Source organism: Ixodes scapularis, unplaced genomic scaffold, assembly GCF_016920785.2.
Source record: "Ixodes scapularis isolate PalLabHiFi unplaced genomic scaffold, ASM1692078v2 PGA_scaffold10__122_contigs__length_95168666, whole genome shotgun sequence".
NCBI lineage: Eukaryota > Metazoa > Arthropoda > Arachnida > Ixodida > Ixodidae > Ixodes > Ixodes scapularis.
The window spans coordinates 38,128,993-38,144,753 of record NW_024609836.1 but is presented as its reverse complement, the minus strand read 5'-3'; the positions used below and the strand labels follow the sequence as shown (position 1 = coordinate 38,144,753).

The 15,761-nt window shown below is 46.3% G+C and overlaps 1 protein-coding gene and 1 long non-coding RNA gene across 6 annotated transcripts in view; one reads left to right on the top strand and one right to left on the bottom strand.

Annotated features, from left to right (window-relative positions):
- Window positions 1–5,204: 5,204 nt before the first annotated feature.
- LOC121834206 lies at window positions 5,205–11,496 on the top strand. 5 transcript variants are annotated; one of them, XR_006077123.1, is made up of 4 exons: window positions 5,205–9,362; window positions 10,379–10,450; window positions 10,534–10,578; window positions 11,372–11,496. It is a non-coding gene; the product is annotated as an uncharacterized LOC121834206 (long non-coding RNA). The 5 variants fall into 5 exon arrangements; XR_006077121.1 differs by having other exon boundaries at window positions 5,205–5,684; window positions 7,311–10,578; XR_006077122.1 differs by having other exon boundaries at window positions 5,205–7,549; window positions 9,183–10,578.
- The window catches only part of LOC8033856, a 289,711-nt gene continuing 285,164 nt past the window's right edge, over window positions 11,215–15,761 (bottom strand). The window contains exon 3 of the transcript XR_006077102.1: window positions 11,215–11,588. The gene's annotated coding sequence lies outside the window, so the exon portion shown is untranslated. The remainder of the gene's footprint in view (window positions 11,589–15,761) is intronic.

Below are 15,761 nucleotides of genomic sequence, written 5' to 3'. Positions count from 1 at the left end.
ACGGTTTCAACAACAAGAAACTACATTTAATGGGACATGGACGAGACGATTAACATGGTTACCACCGGTGCCCGAGTCCAGGCAGCGACTCTCCGTGCGCCGCCTCTGATCTGCCTTATCAAGGCGGCGCATCCGATGTGCGCGTGGCTGGCGTGACATCGCCGCCACGCGGGAAAAGTTTGGCACCTTTGCCTCGCAGTCGGCCAACTTGGCTGGGGAGTCGCCAGGGCGCCCACACTTCCCCCCCCATCAAGCTTCGTCCGGCATGTCGATGACGGAGACGTTGGGCGGACTGACGCAAGTCCAGCCGGCGCCTGCTGGACGAGCGCGGCGGCTGCTGACGAGCACAGCGGCTCGGTCAGCTCCAGCTTGTCGCTTGAGCTTGTTCGAGATCAGGGCTCCACCAGGTGGCTGCTTTGCCTGTGGTCCCTGATCCAAGCCAGCTGCCGCTCCATCCTGCAGAGGGTGGTGGCGGTCCATGGTTCCCTGGGCCGTCCCTGGCGCGCCGACGTCCATGAGACCGGCCGCCGTGTCGTTCCGATGGCGGCTGTGGTGACGGTGTTGTCCATGGGCCAGCTTCGTAGAAAAACAAGGAAGCAGATGACACGGGGCTCAGTTGGGGGTTGAGCCTGACGTTGTCTTCGCATGCACCCCTTCCAGAAAGTTTGAAATAACGGATCTGAGGTGGGTACACAATCTTCTCCCCCTCTCTTGAAAAGGGGGCAGATCCGTGGAGGTCGAAAACTACCCCCAAAATGCGAGAGGCCAAGGAGACAAAAAAAAGGTTCCTCTCTCTTCGGTGTCACCGACGTCGCAGGTTATACCACCGCCTTGGTAGAGACAAGGGGGTTTCCGGAACGGGACTGCAGTCAGTGTCGTTCCGGTCCTGCGAGGAATCTTCGTCTTCTGCTTGAAAAAATCGTTTAAGGTCAGTGATATGAACAGGTCCGGTTTCCTCACTATACTCACAGTGAACTAGTTCGTAAGTGAGCGGTGAGCGGTGAGCACTTTTCATGCACGCGAAACGGACCTTCCCACCTGTTTGCGAGGGCGGCTGCGAAGCCTCGAGCGGCGTCACTCAATGGGTGAGTACGCTGAAGTACAAAATCTCCCACCTCGAACTGCAAGTCACGTCGCCCCTGGTTGTACTGTTTTGCCTGCTGTACTCGGGCGACGTCAAGATTTTCTCGGGCTTCTCGAAGGTTATCGGAGAAGTGCTTTCGCAGGTCCTCTGCGAACTTCACGTAGGGGCGAAGCCTACCCCCTGACTCTGTAGAAAGGAGACTGTTAAAAAGCGGGAACGCGAGCTCCTTGCCGAAATTCAATTGGGCAGGAGTGAGACCCGTTGACCGATTAGTGGTCGTACGGGTTGCGAATGCCAGCTCGGGCAGTTTCGCGTCCCAGTCCTTGTGGCGCTCGGTGTAGGCCACTAGCATCATCTTAAGGTTCCGATTTAACGTTTCCGTGATGTTTGCTCGCAGGTGGTATGGGGAAGTTCTTTTGTGCTTGATTCCCAGCACCGCGCATGCATCTACGTACACCTTACTCGTTAGATAGGAGGCATTATCGCTTACAAGCTGTGCACAAAAGCCAAACCTGGCGAATGTTTCAAGTAGACATTCCCAGATTTTTTGCGAATCTAGCTTCAGCAATGGAAATAACTCAACCCACTTCGTGAAGTGATCGGTTACCACGAACAAGTACTGATTGCCGCGGGTACTACGTGGGAAGGGGCCCATGACGTCACAGCAACAAATCTGCCAAGGGCTCCGACTCGCAATTGGTTGCATGAGACCGGGGGACTGGCCACCACGTGATTTTGCCTTCCGACATACCGAGCAGCTACGGGCATATCGGAGCACATCTTGCCTCATGCCTGGCCAGGTAGCAATTTGAGATAACTTTTCGTAAGTCTTGCTCCCACTGCTGTGTCCTGCCAAGGCAGAGTCATGCATGTATCGGATGAAAAGCTTACGTAGCTTGCGGGGTATCACGGTCCAGAATGCCGAGCCATCCGGATCGTCGTCGTCCTGGGAGATGTAGCGTAGCAGGAGGCCATCGTCGCTCATCAAGTACGAGTCTAACTCCTCGTCACTTGGGCGGTCGACTGGACCTCTTGCTGCCAGCCAAGCGGACACGCGTTGGCAGAGTCCGTCATCCAGCTGCACCTTGCGAAGCTCCTCGCGGCTCACCAATGTACCCACCGTGAATCTGGGGATCCTCGTGTCGTGGCCGCGACGGTCACCAAGCCATGGGTATCCTGCGAGTGTTCCTCGGGAAGTGGAGCACGAGAAAACGCATCAGCAACTTTGTTAGTTGACCCCGGGCGGTACACAATTCCGAGGCTGGGGCCGCGACGTCAACAACGCTGTTCGAAGGAGCTCCGCTCCTCCTCTCCCACCAGCCAGGCCCGTACACGTAAACTGTGTAAACCGCGTCAATACCGCCTCTGGTCACTCTGGTCCCCCGCCAGCAACGTTGCCGATGTTCGTTCGTTCGCCTGCTCAACGGCGGCGAGTTGAGCGGCACCGAACTCGCGCCACGCTTGCGCCCTCGCTTTCACGCTGGGTTGGCTTCGCGTGTTCGCTCCCGCCGTGGTCGTTGCTGCTGGTGCGCAGCGGCCCGGCCGCACGGCTTTAGCACCGCTGCGCGTCACATGCATGGCAGCAACTTCTAACTTAGTACGTACCGGAAAGTGAAAACAGTGCGCATTGACCGGTAAGTACACGATAAGCGACTACACATTAAGCGGGCATTGAATGCATTAGGTTTAACAGGAGACATGTCAGGGATCTGACTAAGCTACTTTTAAAGCGGAATTACGGCTTATGCGGGTAGGTGGTACCAAGGTTTTATTGTATCAACCATGAAAAGAAACAAACAAAAAAACATTTTTGTGGGTAACATCTGGTTTTAGCTTTATTATCAAATTGGTATTTTGGCCACTTAGCTATGTTTTTTGTAGTTGATTGTAGCATTGTTATTGTTAGAAAAGCAAAAAGTTAATTCAGTGCCACTTGTAAACTTTTTACCTGTCATTATTGCATCCCTGGGATCGTCTATGGCCGAGAGGTATGCTACCGGAGCCAGAAAAAAACTGCTCTGCCCCACAACGTCCTCCTGGCATTAAAGGCCGACAGCGGTGCAGTGACAGAATCAAAATGTGCATGCCCTGCTGGTGCAAGCTAGGGGTGCGTGCAGCCGTAGACTTGTTCTACAGCTGTTTATTTTGTTGAAGAAAGAGGGATTTAAAGAGGCATCGCCTGCGCTCTCATCCACAGAACTTCCCCAGCAATGGGAGCACCCCCGCCGACAAGACATCAAGGCGACGAGCGTCCAAGATGTAGACTGGATTTCTCGGGAGGGTGGCGTAGAGATGGCAATGCCAGTGTAGCTCTACGACGCACGTGTCGAGAAGCAGGAGGTAGAGCAACAACTGCAGTCTTTTCACGCACTAGGAAGGGACCTCGAGAACATAGGAAACTTTGACCTCACGTCAGTTCTCCTAGTAGCACGAAGGCAGTCTGTGGAAAGAAAACTCGAACCTGCCCCTGCCAGCTCTCTAATGTCCTACCAGCAAGCTCAACTCTGGAAATTATAAGCGAAATAAGAGCCATACAAGACAAACTAAAAAATACTTATTCACTTTTCGCCTCCCTTGAGTCCAAAATCGACGATATTGATTGCGAAATTGCAAACCTGAGGACAATAAAAAAAATTATGTTGCAGCAGTTTCCGAACTTACTGCTAAAAATTCTTTTATGATCAAAGAAAACGTGCAAAGATGCGCCGCACTTGAATATCATTCCCGACGAAACAGCTTGCTTTAATTTAACATGCCCGATATTCGGGACGAGACATGAAAACAGTCCGAAGAAAAAATAATCAGCTTTGGTGAAGGGTGAAGGTAGGCATGCATGGTGTAAAGATCCTCCCCTTTCGATCAAACGAGCGCACCGAATCGGCCTTTTCAGAGATAACTCTCCATCGCACCAGGCCTATTATCGTAAAATTTAATTTGTCTAAAGATAAGGAACTATTGCTTTTGAAAGCATTCAAACTAAACAGCATCAACTTTCAGTTGAGTGAGGACCTTTGCAAAGGAACTCTGAAGGCACGGAGAAAAAATGTTTTCGTTTGCGAAAACACAAGGCCGCGAGTTTAAATTACGTCATGACAAACCGAATATTGGAACCTCGCGGTATATTTTTGACTGAAAGGCTGGATGTGTAAAGCAGGTTCCTGCAAAGCTCAAGCAAAACAAGTCATCCTCTCGCAAAAGCAACCTTCACAAAAGCATTCTTTCAAAGCAGGAAGAGCTGTTAGCTGCTGTCGGTTCACGCCCTGCAGACATTGTTGTATTCAGCAAAACTTGGCCAACCCCAGAAATTTTAAATACCGAAATAATTTTGGGCAACTCACATTTTGTTGCCCGGAGTGATAGGATAGAGCGCCGCGGAGGAGGAGTGTTGATCGCTGTCAGAAATGGCCTACGCCAGGGGTGGCCAGGCTGATTCAACCTAAGAGTCACAAAAAAAAAAAAAAAACTTCCAACAGCTGCGAAGGGGGGAGGGGGGAGGGGGAAGCTAACTTTGGTTTAGAGCAATAAATGAAATGTTTGGCGAAGTTTCCACCCTGACTTGCTGAGGAGAGACCTACTTTGTCATGATGCAGTCTGGTACTGGGGAGGCTCAGCAGCAAGCCTTCGAGCAGACCAAGACAGCTCTCATTACAACCCCGGCATTGGCAATGTACAACCCAAGAGAGCACTTGACGCTCTCGGTCGATGCCTCATCTTATGGATTGGGGGCTGTGCTCCCGCAGGAGTCCCAAGGCAAGCGACGACCAGTTGCCTATGCATACAGGGTACTAACGGAAACTGAGCAACGCTATGCCAAGATTGAGAAAGAAGCACTGGCCATCACGTGGGCTAGTGGCCACTTCCGCACATACCTCCTAGGGCTCCAATTTCATATTGAAACTAACCACAAGCCCCTTGTGCCACTTCTCACCACAAAGCGTCTAGATGAACCGAGTCCTCGTCTGCAACATTTCCGCAGGCGACTACTTGAGTATGACTTCACAATCTCCCACATCCCGGGAAAGGAGATCAACACGGCAGATGTGCTGTCAAGTAAGCCACTAACTGGTGCAGGAGAAAAGGAAGCTGCTGGCCTGGAGGAAGCCGTCCGAGAGTATGAAGTTCTCACAGTGGAATTGTTACGTGCATCAACAGACATGCTCTCATGGATAAAAGATGAGATCGGGAAGGATCGAGTCACGTCTCGAACGTCTCACTCCACGAACAAACATTGTTTTTTAATTCTCACCATTACAGTTAGCTACATACAAATGTAACTCCTTTCCTGATAATATTGTAACCATCCAAGAACCCTCTGGTTTCACTTACTTAAACCCATAACACCTGCTTTCTTGTTTTATATTTTTGTTTGTGTTTTGTATAATGTTGTACTTGCTCCCCCTACCCCTTAGGTAAAGCCCTATGGGCGCTTTAAGGGTATAATAAATGATATGAGCTACCTGCAGGCTTCTTAACATGGATGTCGGACAGCATTTTCATGGGAGCAGGCACCGTGAGCTTGGTTCCAGCACCGTCTCTCTTCGACAGCTTCACGGCTCACATTTCCTGGCGGGCCGAGAGCTCAACAATTGACATATTGACAGTAAGTGTTGATGCGAACGACATGCCACTGAGGGAGTCATCGACAGTTGTGCCACGACGCCTGTGCTGCTCTGTGAGGCGGTTTCAGGGTAAATTGCTTTGCTGGCTATGAACAATGTCGCACAACAACAATGGCACAAGTCAATGCGTCTTACATGTAGTGTACAGTTCGTAAAGACAAACTGCAGCCTGACTGAATGCGCATTATGTCTAACAGCCTGTAAAATACAGCGTGAAACCACCTTCAGTACTATAGCGAACTCTATTATCTATAACACGGCAGCCATGCTATAACAAGGTTTTAACGTTTTTTAACAAAGCTTGTTGATTTGGCTGCTGTGATGTTGTTTGAGTTGTAACAGAGGAAGAAAACTGGAATATTCCTATTTTCACCCTATACTCACCTCATCCAGTGAGTTCCCAATAATTTTGAGCATATTGCAATGAATTCCCCTCAGCTGCACCTTTTCGTTTACCTATTCCGGTCATGCGCACAAAAATCGGCAGGAATCATCCTAACTCTGCCAGCACGCCTGCCAGTGTTTCCTGGATAGTTTCTGTCCTGGGGGCTGGTGCACAGAAACAATCCAACGGGTAATGTAGCGCTCTTCCTGGCAGATTGCGTGTGCTAGCCTAGAAAATGCCTATCACACGCTGAAAGCTGGTGCCGCCCCTCTCGTTGGTCTTGCCATCACTGCGAATGCCTTGTCTACCTCAGGATCAGCAAGCTGGCAATTCTGGATGCTTTATCATAACTATAATACAGTTTTAATACAGCTCGATTTCCCCATCACATTCAATAGGTAATTTAATAATGTTTTACTTTGCATGTCGTCGTTTTAATACAGGTGCAATTATCAGTGAACTCATTGACACTCTCCATGTTGCAAATTTCAAGCTGCGCCAGAAACAATGAATGAATTTGCAATACAACCATCCAGATTCATCCATGGAGGCTGCACTCGTCACTCTACGACTCTCAGCATTCGAGTTAGGTCATTAAGGTCAATAATAAGGGTCTTGGGGGGCAAGGTTTTACTGGGTCAATTTGGGGGAAAAAATGGTACTGCCATGCATAAACAATGAAAAGTCTTGGATTGTAGTATCAAATACTGATCTGGCAGATTAATATTATAGCGTGCCCTGTTAATCCCCCGTAAGGTGGCCAGTTGTCGGGTTTCGCATCGGGTCGAATTGCGAGTTATTTTGTTATTTTGGGTTATTTTGAAATCAAGTTGCATAGAAAACTGATTGCCAGTTTGAGAGGGCACTGTCCTACAAATACTCCAATTCTGATGTATGGAACCTGAGTGACTTGGGTGGCTCAAGTTCCATACATCAGAGTCCCGAGGTTTTCTGGGATAGTCCACCCTCAGCTACCGTACACACTTTTGTATTGCACAAAGCTACCGTACAAGCTTTTTCAGCCCAAGCGACATATGTCGATCAGGTTTGCAAAAGCGTGTACTGATACTGAAAATTTCTAGCAGAATTCAACCACGTGAATTGCGCATAACAAGTCGCTGGTAGCCACCGGTAAATGATCATCTCCTTGTATTCACTGTTTACATTGAGCAATTACACAAGCAATTATGTTCCGACGGCGTCAGTTTTTTTCTTTCCGCAGAACCTATCCACATTCTTCGACGAGCCGGGCAGGCAGAAAACATGGGAAACCTACCGTGGCATCTTTCCCGCCCCTTCTGGTGCATCCCTAGTCGTGGCTTTTTGACAAGGCAGATTTTAGTCTGCTTTCTTCCAACACAACACGAGAATGCCCGTCTCACATGGCGACTTCCACCCACACCCGACCGGAAGTGTGCCCGAAGCACCACCGCCGTGACGTGACGTAACAGTGTTGAGCTGGTGCGTGCACTTGTGTAAAAAACGTTTGTATTGTTTGTCATTTACTGTATTTATTCATTGGTCTTCTATCTTCTCTGAGAAACCTTCGACTAGCATTCATACTGCAGGTAACTGGTGTACCGGATCCTTTATTGCAATTGAATGCCCGGCCAACAAGGTCCGGTCGATTTGTGAACCAGTGCCATTACCCCTCACTAGCACTTAAAGCCATCTGTGACTGCAACAAGCGGTTTCTGGATATAACCGGGGGACATTCAAATAAGGTTCATGACGCTAGGGTATTTAGGACTTACAGCATCGTGAACAAGCTCTCGCAAATCTGCCGTAGGGGCCAGTACCACATCCTGGGTGACGCGGCCTACCCTTTGAGAGAGTACCTGATGACTCCTTTCAGAAACTATGGGTCCCTCACTAAAAGAAGAAGGACATCAATGGGAAGTTCTCAAGTACACGCGTGCTCATCGAAATGTGTTTGCTGATCTGAAAAAAAGTTTCAGGCAGCTGAAGCTATGCGAGTTCTTTACTGTTGATCATGCAACAAGGTTCATCACTGCCATGTTGCATCCTCCATAAGATCTGCATTGAGGCCGGAGAAGGTGATGTTGTCCAGGTGCCAGAGGACGAGGCCAGCAGCGTCCCAGACAATGAATCGCTGGAGGAGTTTGGGCTACTGATGGCTTTAGATTCTGTTCTCCACATACTGGCGGAAGAAAAGAGGGACAGGGTGATTGCCCAAATGGGGCTGAGAAAAGCCCCATTTGCCGAGATAAGCCCTCGGCCGGTTTGCTAGAGCAGTGTCTCGGCTGAGGCTGGGTGAAAGAAAGCACTGCACTTCTCAAGCATCTTGAGAAGCGGCTCGAGGACGTAAGACGACATATCGCACACTTTTGGCACTGCGGGTCGCCCCTGTAGGTGGAGGAGGTTTCCGCTTCGTCTGGTTAAAATATGGCGCACTGATATTTAGTTACTCTCTCCGTGCTCGCTGGCTTGCCCTAACCCCAAGAGACGTGGAAACCGCAAAGAGGTAGATGCTTAAATACGGTTGCAAGGCTCCTTTAAGGCCAATTTCTCCAAACTTCTTCATTATCCTACGAGGAAAACTGAATTTACATGGTTTCTATAGGTCACGAAGACAGAGGGGATGATTTGGAAGTGACGAATGTACCTTTATTTTTAACAGCAAGTTGTACCTCCTTGCCGAGAGCCTGGTTCTGTTCTGGATTATAACATAGATATGGGTAGCTCTGCGCTTCCATGAATATTTACGGTGCTACCCAATAGTAGACTTCAGCAGAACTTGCCAGATTGTCACGAATCGGGACTTAAAGGAGCAAACAACCAAGAAATCTTTTCTTTACATTTAGTGTGCAAATATTCGGTTTTGAATATTTAGTGTATTGTTGCGTGTCACTTGGAAACCTGGCAACATGAATAGGTTAATAAATCTCCATCTTGTGATATGACCAATATTAATGCCCAACTCTATTTTAATGTAGGAGAGTCATGTGCAAGTAATTTTATTGGGTGGTCCGTCATCCATAAGCTTACAAAACTGTGGGTACATCCTGGGTTCCAATTGGTAATGCAGGATATGTGAGCTAATGAACATCTTCTCCTGCTGCTGCTTCTTCAGTGTAGGATGGACAAGCCATTTGCAGTTATCAAATTTCCGGACAAGGAAGACTGCCTGGCAGTCATGCCAGTGACCTGGCTTTCAAAACTAAGACGTGTTTGCCTGGCCACTGCATATTAAGGGGTCCAGGGTGTCCTCCATGGTGGAATAGGAGGTGCCACCAGGCATCATTGGTAGTGGGTGAGAGATGTTCCCATGTACTGTCATCATTTTACAGTATTTATTTTGTACCTTTTTTCTCTGGATGATTTTGTGAAGACGATTAAGTTCTACCCATCCAAAAATTAGTAATTGTGAGGACTTTTTTGATATTGTTCAGGACATTTGCAGTAAATGCAATCTAATTTATAGTTTCTAAAGTCCCTATACTCATTGATGACACAACTAAAAACATTTTGCACGTATTACAATGGAGAGGAGGTGAACAAGCAGCACAAAATAACCAGAAACTACCGATTTGTTCGTGCTTTTGTGCCTACGTAACAATGTTGCCAGTACTTCGCAGTCTGCATTTTTCACGAATGGTAAACATTGAGATTGTCGAAGTTATGCTGTTATGATTACGGTTCTGCGTTTTCGGTTTTTATTTTTCTTGAATTCGGCATACTTTTTTCGGTTTTCATTGAAATTTTTCGGCTTTTGACAAGGAGAATATATATACAAGCGAAACTTTAGCGTCTTTTCTTTTCTGTGAATATGTATTGACCTCACACTTTTCTAGCTTGTTTGTCCAAACTTAATTATTGCACGCCGCACGGCAGCACTTGCAGATATGAGAAGCAGATTCGCGGCTTTTTCTTATTAGGTGCCCCCTTTCAGAAAAATATCTATGATATACACTACAACAATCCAAGCACAATATTAAGAAAAGGACAGGAGACAATTGGCATACAAAAACTGGATCACGAAGGCGAAAAATTCTATCCAGACGACAAACGAAGCTAAACACCCTAAATGCCAACAGAGCACTTCGCTGTCATGTAGACAAGCTGACTATAGTCATGTGCCGACAAATACCCCCCCTCCCTCCCTCCGTTGCCATTCCCAACTTTGCATGCAATGCCGCTCTAAAATACTTGCCTTTTCGGTTAAAACCGAATGTCGGAAAAGGAATCCAGCATACTTCACCGGTTCTTATTGGGTGAAACTGAAAACAATGAACCCTGATATTGGTGTGTTCTAATATTTGCTTTCAGGGACCTATCAAAAGGCACTGAAAAAGACAAAAAGACTGGTCAACAGCTCAACCGTAGAAACGGAGGTTTCGGGTAATACAAATAGTCATAAAAAGGAGCTGGGAGCGAAGTAATGCGATATTCGACATGGATGTATATTTCTTTAATTTTTCTAGCCCATGAGGAAGAGGCACATCCAGCATTTGGAGTGCCGTCACCATGTAAGCAATAAAATATTACTATTGTGTGTATTTAACTGAATAATTTTAGAAAATAGTGTTCACTTTTTGTCTGAAACTTAAATTGCTTTGCCATGATTGTGCTTCACGCCCATAACACACATTAAGTAACAGTGTCTGCCTGGGGCGTGAGCTTTTTATCCGAATGATTTTGCTTTCGACGCATTTGCACGCTGCCTTGCCTTCTGTAGCCCTTTTGTATAGGTACTATACACTGCAGGTCAAATATATCTATTGTTGATGTTGTCTCTTGCAACACATGCATATATCATGTGAGCAGCTAAGCACTATTCAAACACAGCACATTCTATGGCTCTTCGGTTTTGACAGTTATAAAGAAGTTTAAATTGATTTGTGCTGTGGGAAGGCCTGCATAGAGTATGCATTAGTCTGCCTCGTGGGAGCCACGGCGATGCACAGACAGTGTCTAACCAGCCTGGAAAACCTGAAATTGTCAGAATTATAAAAAAAAAACAAGAAAAAAATTGTTTAACTCAGGAAAAAACCAGTGAAAGTGGCACGGTGGAACGCAACAAAGCCCGACGAACAAGCATTGGCACGGACATGCTGATGATGTTGTTCAAACTAATCCTTCAGCCGAAGAAACGGTCACAAATTTTTATTGAGATAGCAAGGTTGAGGCTAGATATGTTGGGGAACTTGAGACAAGTAATTTGGTAGACACGCTGACTGAGTAACCTGCTGTGCCCAACATCTCGGGCGATGGTGTCGTACTGTATGGTTTCGCTCAACTTGTGGGATGATTTGTTAACAGGAACAGCTTTCCAAAGACCTGCTTTCACAGCTGCCTTCTGCGGGTTGCACAGATAGCAGTTGAGACCGCAACTGGGAAGGCTGTGCGAAGACATTTAGACTTTACGGCTCATTCCACAACGTATCTGCAGTCACCACAAGCATCTGCTTCTTCCAAGTACCACCGAGACCCTTGTGGAGCCACCACAGTCCGAAGACCTTCCACCGGTGGATGAGTCCTGCAGTGGGTTCAGTGATCAAGCATATGCTCAGGCAGATAACCTTGATTGTGGCAGTCCTAATGCCAGTGACCAGTGTGCCACTCATTAGTCTTCTTTGCCACTGAACTGGCAAGAGAGCAGACAGTTGCCAGAGAGCATCCTAAATGAAATTGTCAATGATGTAATAATCTTTGCAGCAGAGTATAAGGGAACACAGTTTCATTGACATAACAAAACTTTAGATGTTTGGATCTAAAGCAGGCAGGGAGAATCACTGTAAAAGATTGGTTTTGTAGCTCCTCAAACAGTGTGTCAAATAACCAACCAAATCAAAACTTTCAGCACACTCAAATTCAAGTGCACAAACTTTTTGGAGAAACTGAAATATGCTGCTCTACTCCCCTGCATGACATGTGTGCTGACATCTTTTAAAGAGCACAGTATGTTCAGGAACGCAGGCAGCGAGGCACATACTCCAAAGAGCACAGTAGGATCAGGAATGCAGGTAGCGAGAAGCAATTGATCTTTGAACTCTACTTTGATGAGTTCAAAGTGTGTAATCCCCTAGGAAGCAAACGTGGAAAGTCTCAAGTTCTGACTGGGTACTTAAGAATCCTAAATTTATCGCCCCGATCCCACTCCAAGCTTAATGACAAATACCTTGTCCTCCTGGCAAACTCATAGATCGTAGCCAAATTCACTCTGCACTGCATTGTCCAGCCACTTCTTATGGACCTTCAGCAGCTCAAGTCAAATGGTGTAGAGCCTGACAGAGAAATGTTGGAGGGCTCAGTTTTGTATGTGTGCAGTGATAACCTGTCAAGCCACCAGTTTGGCGGCTTTCACAAATGTTTTTCATCTAGTCTTGTCTGCTCTTTCTGTGTGACAATAAAGAAATAAAAATAAGAAATGGAATGAAGATAGGTTCATTCTTAGATACAGGCAAATGCATGCTCATGTTCAACCGGCCACGACAGATCAAAGCATTACTAGCTTATATATGGCGTTACTGGTGAAAGCTGTCCAAGTGGTCTTCGGTCATTTGATGTGACTCAAGGCCTGCTGCCAGATGTCATGCATGTCTTGTTTGAAGGGGTCATTCCATGTGTCATGATATATGTTCTTTGGTGCATTATATCAGGTCATCTGCTGACACTTGTTGATCAGTTAAGCGAGAGGCTTGCCTCATTTCCTTTCCAAGGGGAACACAAGAAATCAAAGGTCTCTCCTGTTTCACATCAAACAGTATTTGGACATTCAGCTATGAAGGGTTCAGCTGCCAAGAAGCTTTTTTTTTTCAGTTATTTTCTCTGCTTCTGGGTGACTATCCCAAAAGGAAATGCTGCATATGAAGTGCACCTCATATTGCATGCTGTCGTAGATATTGTTCTTGCACCACAAGTGTTGTAGCGCAGCTGCACACTTGCAAGTGCTCACTGACGACCTCTACAATGCATTTAAAGGGACCATGAAATGACCTTTTTACTTTTTCCAGATAACTTTTACATTGAACCGTCAATGTTCACTGAATGCCGAACAGGCATCCGTTTTCGTCTCGGTTTATTAACTTTTACACAAAAAATTATTGAAATATCGACTTTTTCATTCTCTCCAACTGACCGCAAAAGAAGCCGTGACGTAGACCGTTTCCGGAACCGGAAGTTCTCTCGGCAGTAGGAGAATGGGAGTGTTAGCGGCAACGAGTTGGGGTGCGCCGGTAGGTTTTACTGCGCTGATGTCACCGACGTATTTCCTGAATCGGCGCCTCTCATCGCCGCATCGCAGCTGAGCGAAATTCAATGAGATATGTTGCGCTACAGCGACAGCATGGGACTAGTCCCATACGCCGGTATGCCTGTTGGGAAGTGCAGCGAGTCTTGTCACCACCCCGTCATTGTTGGCAGAAGGGCCGGCCCGTGTCAGTCGTTTGCAAAGCGACGTAGATGGCGTTTTTCGCGGCCTCGGAGATGCAGGAGCGAGCCGACGTTAAAAAAGATACGTTTGAACTACGAGTGTCAGCAAGAGCCACGTAAATACCTGCTTACACTCGGAGCGGACGCGCGCGCTTGATGGAAGTCTTGTATTCGCGCTGTTGGTAAGCGCTTCGGGACCGTTCTTTTACGATTGCAACTCGATACTGACGCGACACTCGGCAAAGAAAGGTTGGACCGGGGTCGACAGTGACGTCCAGTCTGTCAGAATAAAAATGGCATTCCAATAACAAAGTGTACATACCGTGTTACGAAGGCAATCCATACGGCGTTTATTTCAGCTCTATATCACACAAAACAAGAAGATAGAATCGACGAGAGTCCCTTTTCGACGAGTGTTCGTCAACACTGCCTCGGAAAACAAGGGGAAGAGATTGACCTCCTCACCTCTTAATCTAGAATTGAGGTCAGTGATCAAACTATAATACGGGAAGGGTCCACAAGGGTCGCGCGGGCATATTCCATTTAGCACGCCAGCCGGTCGTAGGCAGACGGTCTTGCGACGAAGCGCCGAGTCGGAATGCCTGCTAGGCCTATACGCTTCGTCGGAGTCGGTGAATCCAGCGTTCTTGTTCGTCGTGGTCTGTTTTAAGTACTGTTTTCTTGCTGCTTGAAGTCGGCACGTGCGGGAAGAACACGTAGAAAAATAAACGTTCAGTCAGTCAGAGTTTTGAGAGGAAGGAAAACAAAGAAAATAAATGTTCGTCGGTCGCCGTCAACCAAGTAACTGGCGGCCCTGCCCTACTGCGCATGCGCAGTAGTTGCTTCGTTTACCACACGATAGATGGCGCTTGGCTCTCAGCATTATCAAATTTGGCAATTTTCGCCACACATCTCTAATTATGCTACAAAATGTGGATCTGAATATTATTTAACAAAACTTTTAGGAAACATTCGCCGGCTATTTATTGTTTACGATCGCGGTGCTGGTGAGGTAGGCTCTTACCCAATAGGCGATGTGGATTCGGCTGACGTGCACCGATTCTGCGTATGCATCGTAGTGAACAGGCGAAGGAAGGAAGGCGCAAAAGAGTCCAGTTTTCTTTTAAAAGTTCTATAGCAAATAATTTTTTTGGGCTCCCTATTTTTGTGTTTTTGTGTTTCTTTTCACACCATTTACGACGTGCGGTGGATGAAACTCGATTTTAAAATCATTTCATGGTCCCTTTAAGGAAATATTGCCAGGTGTTAACATAATTCCAAAGATGCACTACTTAATACATGCCTTGATATTAGGGACGAGTGACAAACAGTGATTTGTCCATTTTTCAGAAGATATTAAATAATAAGCTGGTTTTCTGCTAATGACATCTTTGTTAATTTCAGTAAAACAAAACTGATATGTCTGCATAGTCTGTATAAACATTTAAACTTTAGCACTCCACTATTTCCCCACTCACAGAAATGCACACAATGCAGTTGTGTAGGATTAGATGTTACAACTAAATATTTAGGAATACATCTAGATCAAAATCTCCTGTGGAATGAGCATATAGAATATCTTATCAAAAGAATGTGTGCTGTCTTGGTATATTTGTACAGGATGTGCAGTGTAGCGACAATGTCATTAAGGAGAGTCTATAGTGCTCTGGGTGAGTCAATACTCCAATATGGTATCTCGTTACATGATGTGTGTTCCAATTATTAAAAAAAATGACAATACTACATAAAATTGCAAGTAATATTACTTATGGAATGACATACAAAGATTTGGAAATGAATCAAAAAATGTATGTCTTAATGGTGTTATCGATAGAAAAACTACACTTTAAAATAGTCTTAAAAAGGGAACAAACACTTAGGCACATAGAAAGTTTTGTTATTCCCAAGATTTATGAAAATTATGAGAAAAAACAATAGGCCTATTACGTTCCATTTTATTTTAACAAGTTTCCAGAAACTTGCTATAACATGGAGCCACTGAAACCCAGTAAATATGAACTAAAAGATTGGTGTTTGAAGTTGCCTGCTTTTGCCGTGCACCAGTGCTTTCGCGGGCCACTGGTCGCCAGGTCCCGCATACAAGCACACCAGTGCTTTCGCGGGCATGCATATGTAACATGTTTATAATCCAAATAAATTTCTTATTATTATTATCTCAGACTTCTGCTCTTGTACAGCCCTCTTTCTATACCGTCCTGCATGCGTTTTGAGCGAAACACCAATTTTCCAAGTCAACTGCCCGGAGAATTCGCACCTT